The following is a 27535-nucleotide window of genomic DNA, read 5'->3' on the forward strand; positions in this document are numbered from 1 at the left end:
AATGCATAAATATATAAATACAGATTGTAGTAACATGGAGTATAAGACATTTGTGAGTATGCAAAATGTGTTTGAGAATAGCAGGTACTTTATATTGATTGGAACACCAAGATTGTGGTGAGAAGTAACAGAAAAAGACTGCAAAGGAGACTTGAGACACATCATAAAACGCTTTAAAATGCCAATTGAAGAATCTGAATTCTCTTAGGTTGGCTGAGGGAAGTTAGAAAAGATGCTTTGACAGATGAACATAGGGGAAGGGGGAAAAAAGAGAGAGGGAAGCAAACCATGAGACTCTTAATTATAGAGAACAAACAGGGTTGCTGGAGGGGAGATAGGCAGGGCATAGGCTAAATGGGTGATGGGTATTAAGGAGAACATTTGTTGTGGTGAGCACTATGTGTTATATGTAAGTGATGAATCACTAAATTCTACTCCTGAAACCAGTGTTACCATGTATGTTAACTAACTAGAATTTAAATAAAAACTTGAAACAAACTTTTAAAAAAAGGAATCACAGACCTAAAGAAAGTAGATGGATAGATGATAGATAGATAGATGATAGATAGGGCACTTGTGACAGGCACAGGGTATTGAAGTGTTCTCACTGTATTGTACACCTGAAACTAATATTACACTATATGTTAGCTAACTAGAATGTCACTAAAAACACACAAAGAAGAAAAAGATGTTTGGAGCAGAAGAATAACATGATAAAAGGCAATATTTTGAGAAAATTAATCAGAAGTGTGCAGGATTAATGGGGGAGGAGAATAAGAGTCTGGAGGCAGGAGATGAGTTAGGAGGCTATAGCAACAGGTGAGATGGAGATGGTAAAGTCCTGCAGAGGGCATAAGGACATCTAGACCTAGGGGCTGAAATCCAGCCTGCACTCCATTTGCCTAGCCCTGCACCTGAGGGGTTGCATCTAAGTGCCTTTTTCTGTTTTTCACTAAGGGACCATATAAGCAGTGGCTCCAGGTTTGATCTCTCTTCTCTAGTAAGAGAATTGACCCATTTCAAAGAGACTGTGGGAGTCTAAAGATACTTCTTTTATAGCATTGCAGTGTCCAGGGTGAAAACACAGATATCAAAATCAATGACCAAGAAGAACATATGACATTTTACAACAGCTCTTTTGATGTCAGGAAAATTTTGAGCCAACCTTAATAACAAATATTTAAAGTTGCATTTGTGAAACATCCTCAACCCCTCAGGAATGGAACAAAAATAAATGATGAAATGGAGGTAAGGGGAAGAATGAGGCTAAGATGAGGATTTAGGCATCATTCAGCCAGCAAACCATATGCAATACAGAGTCATTTGTTTAATAATGGAATTTATTCTAGTTTCTATTTCAAACAGTAGAAGGCAGACACCTGTGCTTCCTGATAATTCTAACTTTGATAGGGTATATTTTAAATACTGGATGAAGTGGGGATGGGGAAAGATATTTGGTAAATGGGAAGGAAAACTATGATTAAAACAATATTGAACTGATTGGACCTGTTACCCAACTCTGTCATATTTCTTATAGTAGATTTTGTGATTGTCTTCCTTAAATCTATTACACCCCTCTTTAGTTGCAGAGCAGCCATAAAACTAGAGGAATTTAGCTCCAAGTGTTAGCCCCAACTTGTCTAATTGATTGGAACAATCCCATACCCCATTCTAAAGTGATTCACTCAGATATAAGCAAAAACAAGTCAATCAGTGAATGGCATTTCCCTGGTCACAGAAATTGGTTCACAGGAATGAACATAACCCATTGGAACCAATGAGACATGTGGTTTGCTAGCAACTTCCAGGAAAGAGCTGTTCTCACTATTCTATGAGAGCCTATGGAAGCAATTCTCTTAGTTTCCTGACACAGAAAAGAAGATGTCATGAATATAAGGGTAAGTTAGGCTTGGGTTGAATCTGACACACTGGAAGTCATATGGAAAAGATAGAAATAATTAGATTCCTGATGACATTGTCAAACCACTGAGTCAAACCTATTTGAAGGCCCCTATGCCTGTTGGCATCCAGTTACATGAGCAAATAAATTCCCTTTATTATTTTTTCAGTATTTTACTGGGATATAATTTACATGCATTAAAATGCACCAATCTTGGGGCACCTGGGTGGCTCAGTTGGCTAAGCATCCAACTTCGGCTCAGGTCATGATCTCTCTATTCAGGAGTTTGAGCCCCACATCAGATGCCACGCAGATCCTACTTGGGATTCTCTCTACTCCTTTCCCTCTTGTGCGGGTGCGTACACCATCTCTCTCAAAATAAATAAGTAAACTTTAATAAATAAATAAATAAAATGCACCAATCTTAAGCATGCAGCTTGATGACTTTTTACATATGTACACAGTCATAGGGCCAACACACAGATCAAGATATAGAACATTTCTATCATTCCAGGAGCACCTGGGTGGCTCAGTTGGTTGAGTGTCTGACTTCAGCTCAGGTCATGGTTTCACGGTTCATGAGTTGGAGCCCTGCACTGGGTTCTCTGCTGTCAGCATGGAGCCCACTTTGGATCCTCTGCCCCCCTCTCTGTCTGCTCCTCCCCCACTTGCACTCTCTGTCTCTCTCAAAATAAATAAAAAAGCTTTAAAAAAAATAGATAAAAAGACTAGATTCCCATCCTTTAAAAAAAAAAAAAAAAAGGGGGCGCCTGGGTGGCGCAGTCGGTTGAGCGTCCGACTTCAGCCAGGTCACGATCTCGCGGTCCGTGAGTTCGAGCCCCGCGTCAGGCTCTGGGCTGATGGCTCGGAGCCTGGAGCCTGTTTCCGATTCTGTGTCTCCCTCTCTCTCTGCCCCTCCCCCGTTCATGCTCTGTCTCTCTCTGTCCGAAAAATAAATAAATGTTGAAAAAAAAATTAAAAAAAAAAAAAAAGACTCTGCTACAGGGTTAGGTTAAAATAATAATATTGACAAGCTTTTATTGATCTCTTTCTATTTGCCACACACTGTACTAAGTACTCATTATATTATCTCATTTATTAACATTATTAAGCACGTGGGTTCAACAACATTTCAGATATTACAGATGGAGAAAACAGGTTTAAAGAGGTTGGCCTGCAAAGCATAAGAGACTGTTAAAAACTGAGAACAAACTGAGGGTTGATGGGGGGTGGGAGGGAGGGAAGGGTGGGTGATGGGTATTGAGGAGGGCACCTTTTGGGATGAGCACTGGGTGTTGTATGGAAACCAATTTGACAATAAATTCCATATATTAAAATAAATAAATAAATAAATAAATAAAATTAAAAAAGTAATAAAAAAAAAAAAAATAAAGAGGTTGGCCTGCCCAAGATCACACACAGTTCAGGTGCACTGAAATTTAAAACTACATTTCTGACTTCAAGCCTTTGCCCTCCCCCCTTTTTTTGGAAGATGAAACCATAGCTTTTTATTTTATTTTATTTTTTATGTTTATTTTTAAGAGAGAGAGACAGAATGTGAGCAGGGGAAGAACAGAGAAAGAGGGAGACACAGAATCTGAAGCAAGCTCTAGGCTCCAAGCTTGTCAGCACAGAGCCCGACTCAGGGCTCGAATCCATGAACCATGAGATAATGACCTGAGCCGAAGTCAAACGCTTAATCAACTGAACCACCTGAACCATGCAGGTGCCCCAAACCTTTCCCCTTAATTACCATGTACTGCCTCTAAAACATGCTGTGAAAAAAATCTGTTGTGATAACTCAGCATCTCAAAGAGTTTTACTCAATTTCCTCTGCTTTGCAGCAGCACTCATTTAACCACAATGTGATTTTAAATTCCACTGCAATTTGAATAGTGGTGGATCAGTAACTTGTTTAGAAGCCAATGAGAATTATGAGAATATCATTAAGGAAGTATCTCTGGGAATGCAAACTGGTGCAGCCACTCTGGAAAACCGTATGGAGGTTCCTCAAAAAACTAAAAATAGAACTACCCTACAACCCAGCAATTACACTACTAGGTATTTATCCAAAGGATACAGGTGTGCTGTTTTGAAGGCACACATGCACCCCAATGTCTATAGCAGCACTATCAACAATAGCCAAAGTATGGAAAGAGCCCAAATGTTCATTGATGGATGAATGAATAAAGAAAATGAATAAAGAAAATACAATGGAGTATTACTCGGCAATCAAAAAGAATGAAATCTTGCCATTTGCAACTACGTAGATGGAACTGTAGGGTATTATGCTAAGTGAAATTAGTCAGAGAAAGACAAAAAGATATGAATTCACTCATACGAGGACTTTAAGAGACAAAACAGATGAACATAAGGGAAGGGAAGCAAAAATAATATAAAAACAGGGAGAGGGGACAAAACATAAGAGATTCATAAATATGGAGAACAAACTGAGGGTTGCTGGAGGGGTTGTGGGAGGGGAATGGGCTAAATGGGTAAGGGGCATTAAGGAATCTACTCCTGAAATCATTGCTTCACTATATGCTAACTAATTTGGATGTAAATTTTAAAAAATAAAAAATAAAGTTAAAAAAAAGATGTGTATATATATATATATATATATATATATATATATACACAATGGAGTATTACTCGGCAATCAAAAAGAATAAAATCTTGCCATTTGCAACTACGTGGATGGAACTGGAGGGTATTATGCTAAGTGAAATTAGTCAGTCAGAGAAAGACATATATCATATGACTTCACTCATATGCAGACACTTTAAGAGACACTTTAAGAGACAGATGAACATAAGGGAAGGGAAACAAAAATAATATAAAAACAGGGAGGGGGCAAAGCATATGAGACTCAGAAATATGGAGAACAGAGGGTTACTGGAGGGGTTGTGGGAGGGGGAATGGGCTAAATGGGTAAGGGGCACTAAGGAATCTACTCCTGAAATCATTGTTGTACTATATGCTAACTAATTTGGATGTAAATTTTAAAAAAGTAAGTATTATGTTGAAAAAAAAAAGAAACAGGATTAACTATTTAATCCTGAACTCATTTGACTATAGCAACTTGTAAAAATATGTTTGTGATAATTACCATAGGGGAGTGGGGAATGAAGATATTGGGTGGTGCGGATTAAAGAGTACACTTATCTTGATGAGAAAATAAAATAAAGAGAAGAAAAAAAAAGAAGTATCTCTGACGGGACAGAATGGGAGAAGGGGAGTGGGAGATATAGGCTTCTAGTTATGGGATGAGTAACTTGTGGGAATTAAAGATACAGCCTAGGGAATATAATCAATAATATTATAATAGTGTTGAATGGTGACAGATGGTAACTACACTTGTAGTGAACATGTTGAATCACTATGTTGCACACCCAAAACTAATGTGACATTGTGTGTCAACTCAAATTAAAAAATTAAAAAAAAGAAGTACTATGCCAAGTTTTCACCTATTCAAGTTCAGTTTTCACAGGCTTATACCAGCATTGCTTCCTCAGAAATCTCCACATTCTGTGTTAAAGTGAGGGCTCTGCTAGGAGGGCAGCTTGAGAATGCTGCCCAGCAAGTGAGAACAGAATACAGGTCAAGGAAGGATCTTAGGAACAAAAGAAAAAGGGAAGAGTGATCATATCAAAGGTAAAGAACCCAGAGTCCTTTGTCCAGGAAAAACCAAGGATGCTGGCTTCTTCTTGCTGTTTCTTGCCTCTTCCCTTCTGTATAATATTATTAGTAACCAAAGAATTTAGACCTCAAATTTCTCTATTCTTTCTTCTATTCATCCAGCCAAAAGCTCCTGTGGAGTATATAGCTGTGTTCCCTCTTTGGACTACCAGTGTAGCATACAGCTTGCCTTTAAATTGGTTACTCCTCAAATAGGATCTTGCTTGCAATGGAGAACAGGAAGAACTGTCACTGTAGTTACCACAATCAGTCTTTCATCTTCAAAGATGGCAATCGTGGTGGAATCTTTGGAATTTGTGGCATTTCTTTTATACTCCATATGTTAAGAAAGTTTGCAAAGGTATATTAGGCAGAACGTCTTAACCCTAATTTCTACTTTAAAATATTTTTTAATTTGATTAATTCTCTGACCTACTTCCCACAGTATCTATTCCACATCATCAAAATTCTACTTAAAGCTGGGGCAACTGGGTGGTTCAGTCGGTTAAGCATCTGACTTGATTTCAGCTCAGGTCATGATCTCATGGTTGCAGGCTTGACTCCACACTGACCATGGAGCCTGCTTGGGATTCTCTCTCCTCTCTCTGCCCCTTTCCCTCTCTAACTCTCTTTCAAAATAAGTAAATAAACATTAAAAAAATAAAAAGACTCAGGGCGCCTAGGTGGCTCAGTCAGTTGCGCGTCCAACTCTTGATTTCGGTTTCGGTCATGATCTCACGGTTCGTGAGTATGAGCCCACATTGGACTCTGTGCTGACAGTGTGGAGCCTGCTTGGGATTCTGTCTCTCCCTCTCTCACTGGCCCTCCCTTGTTCATGCTTTCTCTCTCTAAATAAATAAATAAACTTAAATATATATATATATATATATATATATATATATAAACTTAAATAAATATGTATATTTATATGTATATAAAATAAACTTAAATATATATGTGTGTGTGTATATATATATATATATATATATATATATATAAAGACTCTAAAATTCTCCACCTGTCATTCTCATTAGATAAGCCATCTGCCTGTTCTACCAAAAACAATAGGCAATTGGCTAGTCTCCATCTGTCTTCCTTTCCATCTCTAAAAATCACAACCTTCCTTTCTGCCTTCTTTTCTTCCTGCTTCTTAACAAAATTAAACTCTGCCTATGTCCTCAATTTCACCTTCTCTGAGTCCTTTAGGAACTTCCCTCCACAGTTATCCCCAGTTTTTAAGTGTTCTCAATTTCTCTTTCCACTGGGTCTTTTCACTCTGTTTTCCAATATGTACAAAATCTCTTATTCTGAGAAAGAAACCTCCAATTGACTCCTCAGTTATCCCTAATTTCTGTTGTATTTTGCACTCTCTTTTAATTACCACACTTTCTGAAAAATGTAATACACTTAAAGGTCTCTGCCTCCTTACCACTATCTCCTTAATGCCCTGGAGTCCAGTAATTAAGGAAAACTGGCAGCACCAAATACCTCTGTAACTAGGGATAAAGGAAAGTAGTTGAAATGTGTATTGGGTAAAAAGTGGTTTGAGAAGTGATTACTTCCCTAGGTCTCCTCCCAAACTCCAGGTTGCCACATAACTTCATTACCACAGAAGTCTGGAACTGATTTTCTGGAGGGGATATGATTAGGACCTCTGGATTAGGGGATGCCAGGCAAAGTTAAGGGCTTGGGTACCTTGCAAAAACAGGGAGATCAAACAATCATATATACTAAGTGCTGAGCTGTCTCTAACCCATCCCCCACACTGCTTCCAGAGCACTGGCAGCAGCTTACCCTCTACTCCTCAGGCAGGAAATGCAAGACTCTTCTCTGAGGAATCTACTGTTCCTCAGAGAAAGACCTAAAGAAACTAACATCAGGGGTTTCTTCAACAAATGGCTTGTGCAGGTCTGTCCATAGGGAGACTCAAAGTCAATAAGCCCCACTTCATGCTCAAGCTTCTAATGAGCTCTTCAACTTGTAATCATGAACAGACAACCAAAATTATCATCTCTCTGAAGAAAGCCTCTGACATGAAAGACATAGATCAAAACAACCAAACAATAAACAAACAAACAAAAAAAAACCTCTGAGGAGATAAAGCCTCTACATGGAGTAGACAATTCCTCAGACAGAAGAGAGAATAGAACATCTACAAAACAAAAATAGTATGTCATTAATAAATTAATGAAAGGAGCATTCAGAAGGAAAAGAAAAATCCTCTCAGGGATGGAGGGCATCAAAGTGTACAAACTTAAAGTTGTAAGTCATATAGATGTGACATATAAACAATATAAACATATAAACAAGTCATAGAGATGTAACATATAGCATGGTGACTATAGTTAATACTTTATTGCACATTTGAAAGTTGCTAAGAAAATTGCTAAGTTGCAATTCCCATTGCACACAGAAAAGTTCTGTAACTATGTATGGTGATGGTTGTTAACTAGACTTATTGTGATCATTTTGCAACATATACAAATATTGAATCATGTTGTATACCTGAAACTAACATAATGTTTTATGTCCATTATACCTCAATAAAAAAAATAATTTCTTGGAAATTAAATATATGATAGCAGAAATCCAAATATCAATAGATAAATTTGAAGAAATCTCTTAAAAGTAGTACAAAATGAGTTAGAGGTGGAAAATAAGAAAAGATGAAAATTAGATGACCAGTTCAAAAGTTACAACATCAGAATGATAGGCATCCTAGAAGAAGCAGAGGGGAGAGAATCATTAATGAAAGAATTCAAGAAAATATCCCAGAATCAGGGCGCCCGGGTAGCCCAGTCAGTGGAGCATCCAACTTTGGCTCAGGTCATGGTCCATAGTTCATGAGTTTGAGTCCTGCGTCAAGTTTTGTGCTGACAGCTCAGAGCCTGGAGCCTTCTTTGGATTCTGTGTCTTCCCCCTTTCTCTGCCCCTCCCCCACTTTAAAAGAATTTTTTTAAAAAGGAGAAAATACCCCAGAATTAAGGTTTCTAGATTTGAAAGAGCCATGGCAAAAAGTTTGAAGTTACTAAAGCATGAGGAATTTAGGACCACTTGGTAAAGGACCTTTAAGCTATTCCTAGGAACTTAAATTTTATCTCCTATAGGCACAGCAGAGATTCTTTAGTAGGGAATGACCAAATTAGATTATATATTGAGGAGCTGGGCTGGAGGTGGGGAGAAAGCAGTAGGATAAACAGTGATATGGAGGAGAGAAACAATAATGACAATGAGAATGTTTCCAAAACTATTGGAAATGGTTAGGAAAGAAATGTTGAAGCAGATTTAAGAACTATTTAGAAGGTGGACTAGGCAGACTTGGAGCAATAAAGAAAATTTAAAGGAAATTAAAGAAAGTAGAAAATGTTTTGCAGGTTTCTAATTTGTATTATACAGTCAAAGTTAAAGTTAATAACCAAAATAGAAAATTCAGGAGTAAGAGATTTAAAGGAAAGGATTATGAGTTCACTTTGGGACATATTATGCTTGAGGTGCTTGTGAGACATCTAGGTATAAATGGACTGAAGCTCAAGAGAGTAACTTAGGAGAAGGGAGAATTTGATCTGGCTTAGGGTAGGAGTTGGGGTCTTATAGAACAAGTGGGATCACCCTGAGCAAGTATATAGAGTTGGGGAGTGGGGCAAGCAGCGAGGACTAGAATGAAACCAAGTGATCACCAACAATTAAGGAGTGGACACACAGGGAGAAGCAAACAAAGGAGAGTGGAGTTATACAAGAAAGAGAAAGTGAGAACATTCAAGCCCAATGAAGAATGGAAGTTAAGGAAAGGCAAAACAAAGCATTGAATAAGTAGGATAAGGATAGAAAAAAAGTTGGATTTGACCATTAAGAGATTCAGTTTTAATATTGTGGTGGGTGATGTACCAGATTTTAGTTTCTTAAGGATTGGATGGGAGAGAAAGAAACAAGGACATGTAAACACAAATAATTGTAATACAAGGCATATGTGTATTGTAGTAGAAGATAAACATATATTAATCTATTCTGCTAGTAGTAGTCTGCTACGCATGGTCTGTTGTCTACATAATAGCTGCCTTCCTTCAGACTGCTGGCCTCCAAACTACTCAGACAATACTGCCCTTGTCCCAACCTCTAATACTCCTCCCCTTGCCTATTCAATAAGAGAGCACATTCTACTTCCTAGAGCCAGCAGCTCAGTAGAGCTGATGAGCCTCTCATACTCAAGATTTTCTTCTGTTCAGCAATCTTCTTCTAGAATACACAGGCACTCAAGAAGGGGTTGGAGAGGAGTAGATTAAATTATGGTCAGCATACTTTCCCCTGCAAGCACACACCTGAAATTTCTATTGCCACCAGTCTCCAGGTCTTGTCATTCAGTCTAGTCCCCCATGACAGACTTCTTCATTCATGAGGTTTTTCTCTCAAAAAATCTATGAGCTCTCCCTCAAATCCTGTTCTGCAGACAGGTATGTATATGCCAAAATTCAAACACGAGACAAGTTCAAGTTTTTTCCCAGATTTGTGGACTTGAAGCAAACCACAGAATTTCAATGGAAATATTGTTCAATATCCTCAAAAGTACTATGGCAGATAAGAAGCTGGAGATAGGTGGGGAAATATGGAGAAAAATAATAATAACATAAATTGAGCACTTACTGTGCATCAGGCACTGAGCTAAATTCTTTATCTGTATGTTACAGGTTAGGAAACTGATTCAGAAAGTAACAAACTAGTATGGTTGGTAAATAGCAGAGACATTATTTGAACATATGCAGTGTTAGTCCAGAGCCCTTACTAGGTTAAGGGCAAAGAATTAAGCTCTGAATTAAAAAAACAAAAGTACATTGTCTCTAGCCCCAATTTATCCATTTTATTTATTTATTTATTTAGAGAGAAATTGTGCACACACACAAACAGGGAAGGGGCTGAGAGAGTGAAGAGAAAGAATCTTAAGCAGGCTTCATGCTCAGTGCAGACCCTGACGCAGGGCTCGATCTCATGACCCTGAGATTATGACCTAAACTGAAATCAAGAGTCAGGTACTTAACTGACTGAGCCACCCAGACACCCTCCAATTATCAATTTTAAACTGGAAGTTCAGTTTAATAAAAAGACTAAAAAGTAAATAAAGGAAATGTCAAGGAAGCATAAGAGCCAAATACATAAAACAAGGTATCAAAAATAGAATTAAATATCAATTATAATGATAGAGGTAAGCAATTTAAAACCTTGCATTAAAGGACTAAAACTGAGAAAGTCCATGTCAAGCTGCTAATTTGGGCACAAGAATTGAACTCCCTTTGTATCAGAGTCCAGCCTGATAGGTGAAAGAGAAATATGCTAAAGGATGAAGCTCACAGCTAATCCATGAGGATTGCTAGGTGAGCACTAGTAGGCTTCCTTCATGTTGTCAAAAAAACAGTTCACTGGAACCATGAAATGAAGTATCTTTCTCCTATGACCGTGTAGTGTCCCTCCAGAACTCTCTTTTGACAAAGGCTAATATCAAACCAACTGACATAGTTTACATAGTTTACAGGGTCTATTACCAAAAGTGGGACAAAGAAGAATGCATTTGGATCTAAGAAACAATAGATTAATAATTGACAGAGTTCATCCCTTAACTTCCTTCTTCATATACACTTTCTTCATACAAACTTCCATACAACAATAAAATAACTATTTCCACCTAATAAGTTAGCCGACAGCAATTTGTATAGAAAATAATAAAAAGGAAAGAGAAGAACAAAATAGTTAAATATACAAATAAATATACTACACATAATAAGTGAAGAAAAAGTAGACAAAGCTAGTACAGTCCTCATTTTGGTAATTGGTCATGAGGTCACACTTAGTGTCTGTGACTTCCTTCTTCCACTAACCACAGTAACCATTCTGGTCTTTTATACATTAGGGTGATCTGAACCTTCATTTTGGAAGGGCTTTCCAATAGTCCTGCCCTTGTTTGATTGCTATAGTTTTCCATAACCTGTACTTTGTGTGTGGGATTATTAAAGGTAGCCCCAGGGATCCCCTGGTTCCAGAATCACTCTTTTTTGCTCTATGTAGCAACAACTTGATTTACCCTTGGTAATCAGGGAGTAAAAACCCAGTAGAGTAATTCTTTTGTCTGCCTACTGGTTCAGTGACATAAAAAGCCCAAATAGCCAAACGGAGTTTCGTCTTCGAATTCAATGGAACCATTGTTGTATTCCCCATTAGAAGCAAAGATTTCCAAACCAGCAGAACTCGGAGTAGCTGAAAGAGGAAGCAAAAATCCTGTGAGTGGGTTATTAGGTATTAATTGTGAGAGGAGCCATCTCCACTTCCTACCCTTGATTTCCAGATTCTAAATATAGAGGGGGCAGTACCATGTAATGGTCTCTGATTCAAAGCATAAACTGTATACTGTAAGATAAAATCCTATCCTTTCATGGTGTCATCTCCTAACCTGATAATCTAGTCATTCTTTAAGATTCATCCAACTTCTGCAGAGACCAAACAGGTATGTTAAATGCAGATGTGATAGATATCAGCATCCCAGCATGTTTCAAGTCTTTGATGGTGGTACTAATATCTGTAATTCCTGCAGAAATACAGTATTGCTTCTAGTTTGCTATTTCGGTAGAGAGGGTTAGCCTTTCTACCACAATGGTTCTCATAAACATGTTTATTCCATTATACATTCAGGGACTGGGGAATAACCATAGGATGTATCTGTGGACCAACTGGTTCTACCTTTGCTTAGGCTAAGACTCCATCTATTACCTACCAATCATAGTCTCCACTGTAAGCCACAGTGTTATTTTGGATCCCCCATGATTAGCATTAATACCTGAAAGACCTAGATATTCCTTTTTTTTCCCCAGTACACAACCACTCTAGCAAATGGGTGAACACCACTTGAAGAACGCCTGGAGGAAGATTTATGATGTATTCATGCTGCAAAATCATTCCTCATGGGAAGGAAGCCTCCCAGTCAATCAAAGGATTCTACATTTGTGAACTGGCTTAAGTTTGGAAACTGGGCAAGAGGCCATGACTCTATATTGTGGTAACTCAAGTGAGATTTTTGGCCACCCAACACAGACCAGGCTGTTTATCTATTTTACTCCAAGGGATGTCATGATCAATTAATTAGCCATAACCAATGGTCCCTATGGACCAAAGTCTTATTACTAATAACATACCTCCTGCCCTTTAGAGTACCATGCCCAACTTGTCTTTTATGCTTAAGTGCTGCTACTTGACCTGTTACTTGGGATCCCATCATTTCTAGTGAAATCAGGGAGTTCATCACAATGACAGCATCTTGCATGGTCCTACCTTTCCCACAAAGGAGAGTAACCGCAAATCTCTCTAATGTATTTCTCAATGTTTAATATTTCTCTTCTCACTAATATATTTCTCAATATCTTAGTGACAGGAGTGCCTTCCAGACCTCCCCAGGAGTTATAGTTGGGGGACAAGTATGACGTTTGCACATGATAAATTTACTCCAACTTTCCTGTCTCCTTAAGTCTTTGGATACCCTTCTTTACTTCAGGCCAGTGAAGCTCTGGTATCTTATCTTCATTCAACAGGCCACCAATAAGTCACAATTTTCATCAACCAACCCTTTAAGCTGTTAGAGCCACCTCCATTTGTACAAATTAACACATTAAATCGAATCTCTAGTAAGCAGCCCCATATCAATGAATTTTTCCTGATCTAGTTATGTTTTGCCCTCTGTGCTCTGATACCCTTAGAATTTGCTCCTACACACATTTCCAAGTTTTTTGCTGACACTGTATATATTAGCTAAACCTTGTGATAATTCAGGGGGAGGAGCCAAATGGTGGAAGAGCATGGAAGCTTTTTGTGTGTCTCATGTCCATGAAATACAGCCAGACCAACACTAAACCATCCTACACACCTAGAAAACTGATTGGAAGATTAACACAACAATCTGCACAACCTGCAGGTAAGCAGGTAACCAGGTAAGCAGATACATGACACGAAGAGCTGAACTTGGGGAGCAAGAAGCCACAAAAGGAATTCACCCCAAAAGAAAGAGCACAAAGAAACGACAGCCAGGGATTTAACCAACACAGATACAAGCAAGATGTCTGAACCAGAATTTAGAATCACGATAATAAGAATACTAGCTGGAGTCGAAAATAGATTAGAATCCCTTTCTGCAGAGATAAAAGAAGTAAAAAATAGCCAGAATGAATTTAAAAATGCTATAACTGAGCTGCAATCACGGATGGATGCAGCAGCGGTAAGGATGGACGAGGCAGAACAGAAAATCAGCAATAGAGAAGACAAACTTATGGAGAATAAAGAAGCAGAAAAAAAGAGGGAGATTAAGGCAAAAGAGCACAATTTAAGAATTAGAGAAATCAGTGACTCATTAAAAAGGAACAATATCAGAATCATAGGGGTCCCCGAGGAGGAAGAGAGAGAAATAGGGGTAGAAGGGTTATGTGAGCAAATCATAGCGGAAAACTTTCCTAACCTGGGGAAAGACAGACATCAAAATCCAGGAAGCACAGAGGACTCCCAATAGATTCAACAAAAACCGACCATCAACAAGGCATAGCATAGTCAAATTCACAAAATACTCAGGTAAGGAGAGGATCATGAAAGCAGCAAGGGAAAAAAAAGTCCCTAACCTACAAGGGAAGACAGATCAGATTTGCAGCAGACCTATCCACAGAAACTTAGCAGGCCAGAAAGGAGTGGTGGGATATATTCAGTGTGCTGAATCAGAAAAATATGCAGCCAAGAATTCTTTATCCACCAAGACTGTCATTCAAAATAGAAGGAGAGATAAAAAGTTTCCCAGACGGGGCGCCTGGGTGGTGCAGTCGGTTAAGCGTCCGACTTCAGCTCAGGTCACGATCTCGCGGTCCGTGAGTTCGAGCCCCGCGTCGGGCTCTGGGCTGATGGCTCGGAGCCTGGAGCCTGTTTCCGATTCTGTGTCTCCCTCACTCTCTGCCCCTCCCCCGTTCATGCTCTGTCTCTCTCTGTCTCAAAAATAAAATAAACGTTAAAAAATTAAAAAAAAAAAAAAAGTTTCCCAGACAAACAAAAATTAAAGGAGTTTGTGACCACTAAATCAGCCCTGCAAGAAATTTTAAGGGGGATTCTCTGTAGGGAGAAAAGATGAAAAAATATATATTTATTTATTTATTTATAATATATATATTTATAAATATATATTTATATATATTTAATATATAACATTTATAGCATTTTATATTTTATATATTATATATAGATATATAAATATAAAAATATATAAATACATATTTGTATACATATTTATATATTTATATTAAATATTTTATAATATATTATATAATATTTATATATTTATATATATTGTTTATAATATTAATTAATATTTATAATATATATGAATATATTATAAAAATATATATTTATAAATAAATACCAAAAGCAACAAAAGATTAGAAAGGACCAGAGAACACCACCAGAAACTCCAACTCTATGAGCATCATCATGGCAATAAATTCATATCTTTCAATACTCACTCTAAATATCAAAGGACTCAATGCTCCAATCAAAAGACATAGGGTAACAGAATGGATAAGAAAACAAGATCCATCTATATGCTGTTTCCAAGAGACCCACTTTAGACCGAAAGACACCTACAGATTGAAAATAAGGGGATGGAGAACCGTCTATCATGCTAATGGTCAACAAAAGAAAGTTGGAGTATATATAAGTATATAAGCCATACTTATATCAGACAATCTAGACTTCAAAATAAAGACTGTATCAAGAGATGCAGAAGGGCATTATATCATAATCAAGGGGTCTATAGACCAAGAAGACCTAACAATTGTAAACATTTATGTGCCAAATGTGTAGCACCCAAATATATAAATCAATCACAAACATAAAGAAACTCATTGATAGTAATACCATAATAGTAGGAGACTTCAACACCCCACTCACAACAATGGACAGATCATCTAATAAAAAAATAAACAAGGAAACAATGGCTTTAAATGACACATTGGACCAGATGGACTTAACAGATATATTCAGAACATTTCATCCTAAAGCAGCAGAATATACATTCTTCTCCAGTGCACATGGAACGTTCTCCAGAATAAACCTTGTGATAATTCATTTGATGTACTAACTACTCCTTTTTGGGCTATATTATATACCAGACCCCCTAGAGTAGACTGAGATTTGACCCCACTTATAGTTCTAGTGGCAACCAAGTATGATTGTGGTGTTTTTACAGAGGGTGCACACCCCCTTGTAAGTCATCTGTCCTTAGTTTACTGCCAGGTTTTTAAGCAAAACAAGGCTGGTTTCCTCAGAGCCCTGCCTTTTAGAGATGATGGGTATGTTTATGGCAGTAGTTTCACGGATATACACTTATCTCCGGACTCATCAAGTTGTATGCATTAAATATGTACAGCTTTTTGTATGTCATTCACTTTTTGAACTCAATAATGTGGCTTAAAAAAAAGAAATTTAGGGGCACCTGGGTGCCTCAGTCGGTTGTGTCTGACTTCAGCTCAGGTCATGATCTCACAGTTTGTGATTTCGAGCCCCGCGTCAGGCTCTGTGCTGACATCTCGGAGCCTGGAGCCTACTTCAGATTCTGCGTCTCCCTCTCTCTCCCTCTGCCCCTCCCCCCAAAAATAAATAAACATTAAAAAATTAATTAAAAAAAGAAATATAAAATGAAAAAAAATTATATTGCCTTACACTTTGCTCATCCCTCTATTAGAGGAAGAAGGAGATGGTAAGAAGTTTACCACTGCTTGGGAATGCAAGCTGGTGCAGCCACTCTGGAAAACACTATGGAGGTTCCTCAAAAAACTAAAAATAGAACCACCCTACGACCCAGCAATTGCACTACTAGGTATTATCCAAGGGATACAGGTGTGTTGTTTTGAAGGGACACATGCACCCCAATGTTTATAGCAGCACTATCCACAATAACCAAAGTATGGAAAGAGCCCAAATGTCCATCGATGGATGAATGGATAAAGAAGATGTGGTGTACATATATATACAGTGGAGTATTACTCAGCAATCAAAATGAATGAAATCTTGCCATTTGCAACTATGTGGATGGAACTGGAGGATATTATGCTAAGTGAAATTAGTCAGTCAGAGAAAGACAAATACCATATGACTTCACTCATATGAGGACTTTAAGAGACAAAACAGATGAACATAAGGGAAGGGAAGCAAAAATAATATAAAAACAGGGAGGGGGCAAAACAGAAGAGACTCTTAAATATGGAGAACAGAGGGTTACTGGAGGGGTTGTGGGAGGGGGGATGGGCTAAATGGGTAAGGGGAATTAAGGAATCTACTCCTGAAATCATTGTTGCACTATATACTAACTAATTTGGATGTAAATTAAAAATAATAATAATAAAATAAAACAAATAAATAAAAGGATAATAAAGAGGAAAAAAAAAAAAAGAAGTTTACCACTGCTCAGGAAGTTCTCCTCTCTAGTCCTTCCTTCTGAGTTGCTGCCACCACCTGAATCAAACAGGCAACACAAAGCAGTCTCTATCACTAACACACGCTACCCACTATTGCCAGTTGTCCCCACAAGTGTTAGGTCACAGTTTCCCAAGTCAATATGACTTTTTTTAAATACTGAAAATATAAGGGGACAAGGAGTTTATTTGAGAGGAGGGAACCTACTAAGTTTCAATTTGTCTCAGTTGCCACATTTAGGAAGAACACTGATTTGGGATAACAGCTAAAATTGGGGGGAGGAGGTTTAAAGAACAAGCAGCTATTCTTTTTTTTAAATTTTTTTTCAACGTTTATTTATTTTTGAGACAGAGAGAGACAGAGCATGAACGGGGGAGGGTCAAAGAGAGGGAGACACAGAATCGGAAACAGGCTCCAGGCTCTGAGCTGTCAGCACAGAGCCCGACGCGGGGCTCGAACTCACGGACCACGAAATCATGATCTAAGCCGAAGTCGGCCGCTTAACCGACTGAGCCACCCAGGCGCCCCTAAACAGCTATTCTTTAAAGAACTAACAACTATTAGGTGCCTCAGTAGTGCAGTAGGTAGCACTTCAGTTTCATAAAGAACTAACAACTATTAAGATCACTGGCAGTCATTCTTAGTGATAACAGGTGCTTATGTCCAAATAGAAATGGAGAAATAGTGCTATGAGAAAAGCAGTGTTAGAAACATAATCGAGTTACATAAATCATGGGAAATTTCTAGGAATGATCATGTATTTACAGTAAGCTTACTCTCCTTGGTCTGGTGAAAGATCTGAAGAAGGAGAAATAGACAAGTAACATATTAATCAAAGAATATTATCAAAAACTTTTGAAATAAAAAGTGCATCTAGAATCCATGAATTGAATAAGTTCATACCTTCTTTTTGACTAATGTTATACTCTATGATTTCCACATTAGAGGATGCATCTTTTGGGGGCCCCTAAGCCATATTATTCAGCTTCCCACATTTATTTATAACTAAATTATTAGTTATCCTTTTTAAGTTCAAACCATAGCTCTGTCATTGTTACCCATGCAGTTGTCCTTTCAACATGTTACCCATATGGTGAGAATAGTGCTGACCATGATGACATCAGGATTCCTTATGGAAAATATCTAGCAAGCTAATTACTTTGTAGTTATAGCAAATGCAGTTGCCTTTAGGCCACAAGTTCTGAGAGTAAACATTTTTTTTTTTTTTAGAGTAAACATTTTACAATATAGGTTCAGACCTAGGAAAAAAATCACTGTCTTTTTCCTCCCAGGAACAAAAACTAAGATCAGATAAGAATCTAGAAAGTTACTTATCAGTATACAAGAATAGGCTTAGAGTCTTTCCTTTGCTGCCAGAGTGGTGCTGATTTCAGCATAAAGGCATCCTTCAGTTGAGAGGCCCTGTCACTCATCAATGATGTTCACTTTGGTTAATTAGAAATACTAAAATAACATGGGAATAATTTTACTAGCCTAAAAGAGCATGAATAAATTATACAAAAGCCATGAGTAAACAGAACATTCACATTAGCTTTTCATAATGGTTCCCATATCAACTTCATAGACTTAAAACGTCTCCAAAGTTCAATGTAATTTAGTCAGAATAAGACTCAACTGGGTTCAACCACACTTTAGATATATAACTAGTTCTTGTGCAACAGAGGGGAGGCTGCAGGGGCTAGGAATCAGCTTCCTTGAAATGTATATTGGCCATACAATCATGTGTACTTAAATAGAATAAGGGATAAATTTCTGACCAAGGATGCAGTGTAACATTAGGATAAATTATTTTATGATGACCGACTTCAGAGGCTTCACTGGAAATAGTGGTGGGGAACAAAATGTAGTAATTACCCTTCTCTTGGGTCTCAAAGATACAGAGTAATGGTTCTTACCAGCATGAATGATATCACATAGGAGACAAAAGAACCCCCCTGACATGCGGTTTCTCTCCTCTTCTCAGGAGGACAACCACAATCCCAGTCACGGCTGCCCCTAGAGAGTTCAAGGTATGGAAAAATTTTTTTGTATAAAGCCCCTCTCTGTATAAAAAATTTATTTAACCAAAACCAGCATGTCAGCACCATTCTGGTGATCCAATTTCATGCAATCCCATGAAAGAATACCTTGATGACTAGTGAATATCTAATCTCTAGGCCACCTTCTGAAACTGGGACTCAGCCATGGGACCCTAGAACAGCCCCATCCTATGAATTTCATAGTTACTCAGAATATCTGATCAACTCCATGCATGGCATAGAAATAATTAGAAAATAATTTAATTTTCAATAGCATCAAAAAACATCATGGGGCACGTGGGTGGCTCAGTTGGTTGAGCATCCAACTCTTGATTTCAGCTCAGGTTATGATCTCATGGTCGTGAGACTAAGCCTTGCTTGAGATTCTCTCTCCCTCTCTTTCTGCCCCTCCCCTGCTCATTCTCTTTCTCTCTCCCTCAAAAATAAATAAATAAATAACCTTAAAAAACATCAAATTTTTAGGTATTAATTTAACAAAGTATGTGAAAAACGTATACACTGAAAGCAACAAAACCAAGAAAAATTAAAGACCTAAATAAATGGAGAGATATATCATATTAATGGATCAGAAAATTCATTATTGTTAAGATGCCAATTCTCCCCCAATTGGTCTATAGATTCAATCAATTTACAGAAGGGTGTTGTTTGTTTGTTTGTTTGTTTGTCTGAAATTGACAAGCACTTTCATGAATGTATGTGGAAATGCAAAGGATCTGGAAGGAACCAAATGATCCTGAAAAAAGAAACAAGCTAGAGGATTTATACTACCTGACTCCAATATCTACTAAAAGACTACAGTATTAACATAGTGTGATGCTGGCATATAGGATACAGATATATATGGATAGACATATAGATCAATGTAACTGAATAGCAAACCCATAAATAGACTCATATGTATATGGTGAGTCAAAGGCACCAAAGCAATCCATTAGGAAAGGAAATGCCTTCAATAAATAGTGCTCAAACAGATGATTATCATACAAGGAAAATGAACCTCAACCCTTACCTCATACCATGCACAAAAATTAATTCATGGGAGACCTAAATGTAAAACCTAACACTAAAACTTTTAGGGGAAAAAAAGGAGACATGGGAGCAGGCAAATTTTTTTAGACATGACACACAAAGCAATAATCAGAAAAGAAAACAGTGATGAATTAGACTTCACCAAAATATAAAACTTCTATTCATCAAAAATATCATTAAGAAGATAATAGGCAAGCCACACAATGGAAGAATATATTCATAAAACATAGGGGCGCCTGGGTGGCTCAGTCGGTTAAGCCTCCGACTTAAGCTCAGTCATGATCTTGCAGTTTGTTAAGTCCAGGCCCCACATTGGGCTTTGTGCTGACAGCTCAGAGCCTTGAGCCTGCTTTGGATTCTGTGTCTCCTCCTCTCTCTGCCCCTCTCCCACTCACGCTCTGTCTCTCTCTCAAAAATAAATAAGCATTTAAAAAAAATTTTAAAGAAAGAAAATGTAAATGTAAATCACCATGAAATACCACTAACACCCACTACGATGGCTAAAAAATTTTAAAACTAGTATCACCAAATATTGAAAAGGATGTGAAGCAAACAGAACTCTGAGACATTGTTGGTGGGAATTTAAAATGGAACTCTTTGAGAAAAGGTTAGGCAATTTTTTACAAAGTCAAACACAAGCCTATACTTTATTTAGAAATTTCATTCCTAAGTATTTAAGCCAAAAGAACTAAAAATACATATTCACAAAAAGACGTGTACAAGAATGTTCAGAGTAGCTTTATTTATAATAGCACAAAACAATAAACAACCCAAACATCCTTCGGCAACTGAATGGATAAACACATTGTGGCATATTTCTATGATTAAATAATTACTCAGGAAATGAAGAAACAAAGTCCTGATACATACACCAACATGGATAAATTTCATGAACATAATGCTAAGCAAAAAAAAGCTATAAACAAAAGAATACATACTGTATGATTCCATTTAGAAGAAGTTCTAGAATAGGTAAAACTAATCTAAAATGAAAATAATCAGGGGCGCCTGGGTGGCGCAGTCGGTTAAGCGTCCGACTTCAGCCAGGTCACGATCTCGCGGTCCGTGAGTTCGAGCCCCGCGTCAGGCTCGCGTCAGGCTCGCATCAGGCTCTGGGCTGATGGCTCAGAGCCTGGAGCCTGTTTCCGATTCTGTGTCTCCCTCTCTCTCTGCCCCTCCCCCGTTCATGCTCTGTCTCTCTCTGTCCCAAAAATAAATAAACATTGAAAAAAAAATAAAAAAAAAATAAAATAAAATAAAATGAAAATAATCAGAACAGTGGTTCCCTCTGAGAGGCAGAAAGAAGGGCTGATGGAGAAAGACAGGATGGAGCTTTCTGGGACTGAAACATTTTATATCATGGTAGAGGGGTGTGGGTTATATAGGTGTATCCATTTGTCAAAATTACATAATTAGCTTTTTTGCATTTCAATATATGTAAATCTTACCTTAAAAAATAACCACAAAAACAATAGTAACAAAGAGAGGTAAGTGGGTGAAAGCATAGATAAAATAGGAATAACAATATTAAAATTATTAAAGCCAGATGATAGATACATCGAGTTCATTATATTATTCTGCTTACTTTGTATATGCTTGAAATTTTTTACAATAAAAAGTTTTAAAAATTAGCTGGGTCCACCACATTTCCTGGTAAGACCCCTGTGGTCAAAAAGCTCATTTTCCTACTACCTAAGACTATTTTAAACCTCCTCCTCCACTCTCCTCCAACCTTCCACCTTCCCTATCTCCTAGTCACAAACAGTTCCTCCCACCACTAAACCTACAGGTCTACTAGTATTCACATCCACACTTTTCTCCTCCCTTCTGTTCCAAAGAAAGAGGTGGCATTTCTTCTTTCCAACGTCAGTCTCTCTGTCTGAGCCTTACAGTCCTGTCCCCACCCCCACCGCCACCATCCCACTTTCTCAGAAATCTTGTGCCTTTGATTATCACTTTCTTCTCTTATCATCTCTGCTGGCTCCTTTCCCATCAACTTCTAACCACTTTCAGGCCTCTTCTATCCTAAAAACAAAAAACATAAAACCTTGATTCCACATTTTCACTAACTACTGCCTGTTGCCCTCCTTCTTCAGAACCAAATTTCTTGAAAGAGTTGTGACACTAATTGTGTCAACTTCTTCCATTTCCATCACTCTTTGGTCATTCCAGTCTGGTTTCCACCTCTGCCACTTCATTTGAAATGTCTCTTATTAAGTTCACCAATGGCCTCCATGTCACTAAGGCAAAAGAATAGTTTCAGTCCTTACCTTGCTTAGACACTAGGTAATATTTATATCTCCTCCTTATCAAAAACCCTCTCAAAGTTTCTGTGACTCCATATTCCCTGGCCTAAGTCTCATTTGTTAACCTCTTGTCCCTTTCCAGAACCTTATATGTCTGAGTTTCCTAGGTCAGTCTCTTACATCTCTCTCAAAACATTGTACCTCTCCTGGATGATCTCATTTGCTTCCATCTGTATGCTAAGGACTCCCAAATGTACTTCTCCAGCCTAAATTTCTGTTCACACTCCAGAACAATATATCCAACTCTTTATAGTGCTCTTGGATATCCTAGGGGCATCTCCAACTCTGCATGTCCAAAGTTGAACTCTCACATTTGTTTCCCACAGGACTCCCTGTATCAGCATCTGGCACCACTTTCCACACAGTAGCTCAAGCCAGAGATCTGGGCATCCTTGACTTTTACATTTCCCACACCACCCACGTCCAATAAATCACCAAATTTTGGAGATTCTACTTTTTAAATATCTTTCAAACCTTCACTGTCTCTGGTTCATCCTAGTCCAAGCCACTATTTTCTCTTTTTAGACTCCAGTTATAGCATGCATATTGATGTTCTTGTCCTCAGTCTCCCAAGTCTCCAGCCTTTTTAACATATAACAGCTGGAGTGGTCTTTCTAAATTTACATTTAGATCATTTTTCAAATTTTTCAAATTTACATTTGATCATTTTCCCCACTCCTCCCCAGTCTGTTTAAAAACATGCAGTGACTTCCAACTGCCCTAATGGCAAAGTAAAAAATACTTAGCATGGTCTAACAAGTCCTGTGTGTTCTGGCTTTGCTTACCTCTACAGCCTGGTTTTAGGCCTCTCTCCTTCAGTCTCTTTCTTCCAGCCATACCAAGACAAGTGTGGCAGTTGAATCTTCTGGGAAGGAATGCTGAGATGGAGTCAGGAAGGCAAAAGGTTTATTGGGAGTAAGACCTATGAAAGGAAAAGGGAGCAAGGAGGATTGGGCAAGAGGAGCCATGAAGACAGCAATACAGGTCTGTCAAAGTATTTGCCAGAGAGCTGTGGAGGAATGACTGCACATTACAGGACTCCCACATTAGGCAGAAATGGCCAGGTTCTTAAACCACAATCTTAGTTACTGGCTGAAGCCATGGGAGAAGAGCATAACCTCCTCACAAAAGCTGAGGTGGAACTAAAGGAGTTAAAGGCTGGCAGCTGGCAGTAGACCTTACCCCTAACAATCCTTTCTTTGAATGGGGAGCAGCCATTTTAGTGTCTACCACAAGGGGGCATATCACAAAAGCCCCTTTTGAAGCCTCTGGTTTTGGGGAACACTTCCTAAAGAAATAACATTTGTGTAGATTAAAATTGGCCAGGGAACAGTGAGAGTATACCAGACTAGGAAACAATAGTATGTGGAAAGGCCCTAAGTGGCAAGGGTGTTGGATTCTTGAAGGAACTGAAAAAAGGACCCAAGTGACTGAGCACAGTGTATTGAGAACAATGTTGGCTTCCAGCATACACTCCAGAAATGAATCTTTTAGGGTGCCTGGGTGGCTGTCGGTAGCATCCGACTCTTGATTTTGGCTCAGGTCATGATCTCACAGTTCGTGAGTTCGAGGCCTGCATCGGTCTCTGCGCTACTGGTATGGAGCCTGCTTCAGATTCTTCCTCTCTCTCTCTCTCTCTCTCTCTCTCTTTTCTTCTCTCCCTCTCTCTCTCTCTCCCCCTGACCCCCCCCCACACACACTCTCTCTCTCTCAAAATAAATAAATAAACTTTAAAAAACAAAAGAAACGAATCTTTTCCAAACTGAATGTGTGTAAGATGTTTTTGAGGACCTCTAATTAAAATTGCAGATCCCTGGGCCCCACACAGAAATTCTGATGCAGTAGGTCTGGTGCAGAGCCCATCACCTGTGTTTTAATAAGCACTTTTTCCTGGGGATTCCAAAACAGGTGGTTCACAATATACACCCTGAGGATTGTGATCAACAGTAGCTGTTATTATTATCTCTTTACTTGTTCATCTCCCATAGATTGAGCTTCTCTCAGGGAGTTTCCTAGCACCGAAAGTAAAATATGTATTGATAAATATTTGAGGAATGAGTAAATGACAAATAAAAAATGGAGGCAGGGCCATGTAATAAGAATAGGATACCTAAAAGCACCTTGTAAACTATAAATAAAATTTTCTATGCTGTGAACAGTGACTTTCAATTTTTTTGACCATGTGAGACAAAAAGAAATACTAAGAAATACATTTTACTTTGTGACCTACCGCATGCACACACTATACGCTCTACACACAACTATAAAACAACAGACATACCAATACTTATCCTTTACTGCATTCTGATATTTTCTATTCTATTCTATCCTTTTTCAGAAAATAAATTGTTTTAATAGGTCATTAATGAGTATTGTACAGTTTAAAAAACAATGAGTGAAGTGATATTTTTTTCCCACTACTCCTTAACCCACCCTGTCTCCACTCCCCAGCTACGATTTGGCCTTGCTAAATTAGCAACAGGTACCTAGTTCTGTAAACTTAATTCTCAAGTCTGTACAGGTGCTTCCTCTGACTCAAAAGGCCCTTCTCCCTTTCCTTACTTGAGTAATTCCCATTTATCCTATCCTGTCCTGTGTCCTGGGAACCTTTCCCTCTCCTGGGCTAAGACAGCATAGTGTTCTTATCTCTGTCACTCTGTATGGAAATTGTCTGTTTAGGTATCCATACCCCTCAGCAGACTCAATACTTAAAAGTCAAGGATTGAATAAAATGAGCACTCAAAAAATGCTTTTCAAATACCTGAATAAAACCAAAGTGCTGTTATGTTATTTTGAGAGGGGAAATCTGGGTGCTGGAGGGACAAAGGAGAGGCATAAGCTAAATGATATAATTTGTGTTGTTAAAAACACGAAGCTTCTGTAAACAGACCAAGAGAAACCTAACATTTTCAGATCCCTCCAATTTCTATGACCCACTAAAACCATATATTAGTTAGGTTTTAGTTCAAGTAGAGTGCAGGTTTTTGCTCCGGTTTTTTACAGAGCCTAAATATTCAATTGTTTTAAACATAAATATTAATAGAGATATTGACTCACTGAGAAGTGATAAAGGCTTTGGTGCTGGAATCAAACTGATTGGATCAAAGACATAACCTCAAAGTGCCCAGTATGATATGGCCATAAATGAGGTGGACACATAGCTCTTAGAGGGGGTAGAGAGGCTCTGCTCCTCAGCACACCCAAAAGGCACCTTGGCTAATGTCCACATACAAAGTGAGGAATTAAAATTACAAGGTCTTGTCTTGTCTTTATTCATACAGTTACTTCTGTTAGTTGAATGTATTCATACTGTATTTTGGGGACAGTATTAACAAAATCCAATAACATTTTTTAAAGTTTTTATTTAAATTCCAGTTAGTTAACATACTCCAATAACATTTTATTTTTTTATTTTTTTTAATGTTTATTTATTTTTGAAACAGAGACAGATAGAGCATGAACGGGGGAGGGTCAGAGAGAGAGGGAGACACAGAATCTGAAGCAGGCTCCAGGCTGTGAGCTGTTGGCACAGAGACCGACACGGGGCTCGAACTCATGAACCGTGAGATCATGACCTGAGCCGAAGTCGTTGGCTCAACTGACTGAGCCACCCAGGTGCCCCATCCAATAACATTTTAAAGATGTTAGTATTGTCTTTATAAACTGTTTAGTCTTTGTGAAGACTTAAAGTATTTTTGTCATTTCTTAGTCCCCTTCACTTTACGCATTTCTACTTAAAGAGGCTCTTGACACACTCTCTCTCTGTCCCTAGAGTCTTTCTTCTGTCTTGTATTCCTCCTCTTCTTTTGAGTAATCAGAAACCAAAAGTATCTTTGAAATTCAGCTCTTTGACATTGAAGGAGGTAAGGGACTACCTTTCACCACACTTTATAAAGGCGGATGCCACAGAATGAGGCTCAGCCCTTGACTGCTGAGAGGTAGGGCTTGTGTTCAGCAGAGGTGGCAGTAATGCAGGGATCTAAGAGAAAAATGAAGATGTATGGTTACTTATGAAATGTCTATTGTGCAGTCTCATTCTGTTCTTCTAGAATACTGACACTAGGTGAACTCAATCAACCCAGATTTAATTTTTATAATCTTCATTTATTCTATTAAGATTTGAAAAGTGCCACATAACAGACCACCAGATAGTTGTATATTTACCATATGCACTTGTGAAATGGCCTTGCTTCCATTCTTTTCTTTCTTTTTTTTTTTTTTTTTGCCTGACATTAAGTGCTTTGTTGTTTTTTTTTTTAATGTTTATTTATTTTTAAGAGAGAAAGAGAGACAGAGTGTGAGCAGCGGAAGGGCAGAGAGAGAGGGAGACACAGAATCTGAAGCAGGCTCCAGGCTCCAAGCTGTTGGCACAGAGCCCGACGCGGGGCTTGAACCCACGAACCGTGAGATCATGACCTGAGCCGAAGTCAGATGCTCAACTGACTGAGCCACCCAGGCACCCCTTAAGTGCTTTATTTACACCATTTTATTTAATCACAATAGTAATTCTGTATGGAAGGTATAATTTATCCTATTTAAAGATGAGGAAAATAGGGTTCAGAGATGGTGATGTAACTTGGCAAAGTTCATACAGCTCTTAAATAACAGAAATTGAACGTGACCCCAGGTATGTCTAACTCCAGTTACCATGTGCTTATTTGTCTTGCCCTTCAGGGCAAGTTACTATCTAACTGAAGATATTTAAATGTGATATATTAAAAGTATTAGGCAGCATAGCATAGTAAATGCCACATATACAACAAGATAATGTGAAACAAGTTCTGTGAAAATTTGATGAAGAAGGGAGCATATCCAGCTGAGGTATGAAGATGTAAGTTTTGACCTAGATCCTAAAGATATAAGATATGACTGATGGGGTTGGTGGGTGGGAAAGAACAATATGCATTTGAGGTTGGGAAAACCACCTTCTTCAGATGTGTTGAGATGGAATAACACAAGTTGTATTCTGTAGACGGACCTGCTTCCATTCTGAAAGCATGTGGTCTAACACTGAGCAGCCTGCTTGTTCATGCTTAATACAGAAGAGAATTAAGAGAACTGTCATAACATTTACAATGAATGCTATG

General features: G+C 38.2%; 2 long non-coding RNA genes across 3 annotated transcripts in view; one reads left to right on the top strand and one right to left on the bottom strand.

Moving 5' to 3' along the window:
- Positions 1-27535, top strand: part of LOC147577981 (uncharacterized) — a 50948-nt gene that overhangs the window by 7728 nt on the left and 15685 nt on the right. Inside the window, exon 2 of the long non-coding RNA XR_015254667.1 lies at positions 19038-19083. This is a non-coding gene — a long non-coding RNA (uncharacterized LOC147577981). The remainder of the gene's footprint in view (positions 1-19037; positions 19084-27535) is intronic.
- Positions 22348-27535, bottom strand: part of LOC147577982 (uncharacterized) — a 39992-nt gene continuing 34804 nt past the window's right edge. The window contains exon 3 of one of the 2 annotated variants that reach the window (XR_015254666.1): positions 22348-23370. This is a non-coding gene — a long non-coding RNA (uncharacterized LOC147577982). Of the gene's footprint in view, positions 23371-24233; positions 26428-27535 lie in introns of those variants that run through there. The other variant, XR_015254665.1, reaches the window with a different exon arrangement.

The sequence above is a fragment of the Puma concolor genome, chromosome C1 (genome assembly GCF_028749965.1).
Source record: "Puma concolor isolate L17-30 chromosome C1, mPumCon1.1.hap2, whole genome shotgun sequence".
NCBI classification, from domain to species: domain Eukaryota; kingdom Metazoa; phylum Chordata; class Mammalia; order Carnivora; family Felidae; genus Puma; species Puma concolor.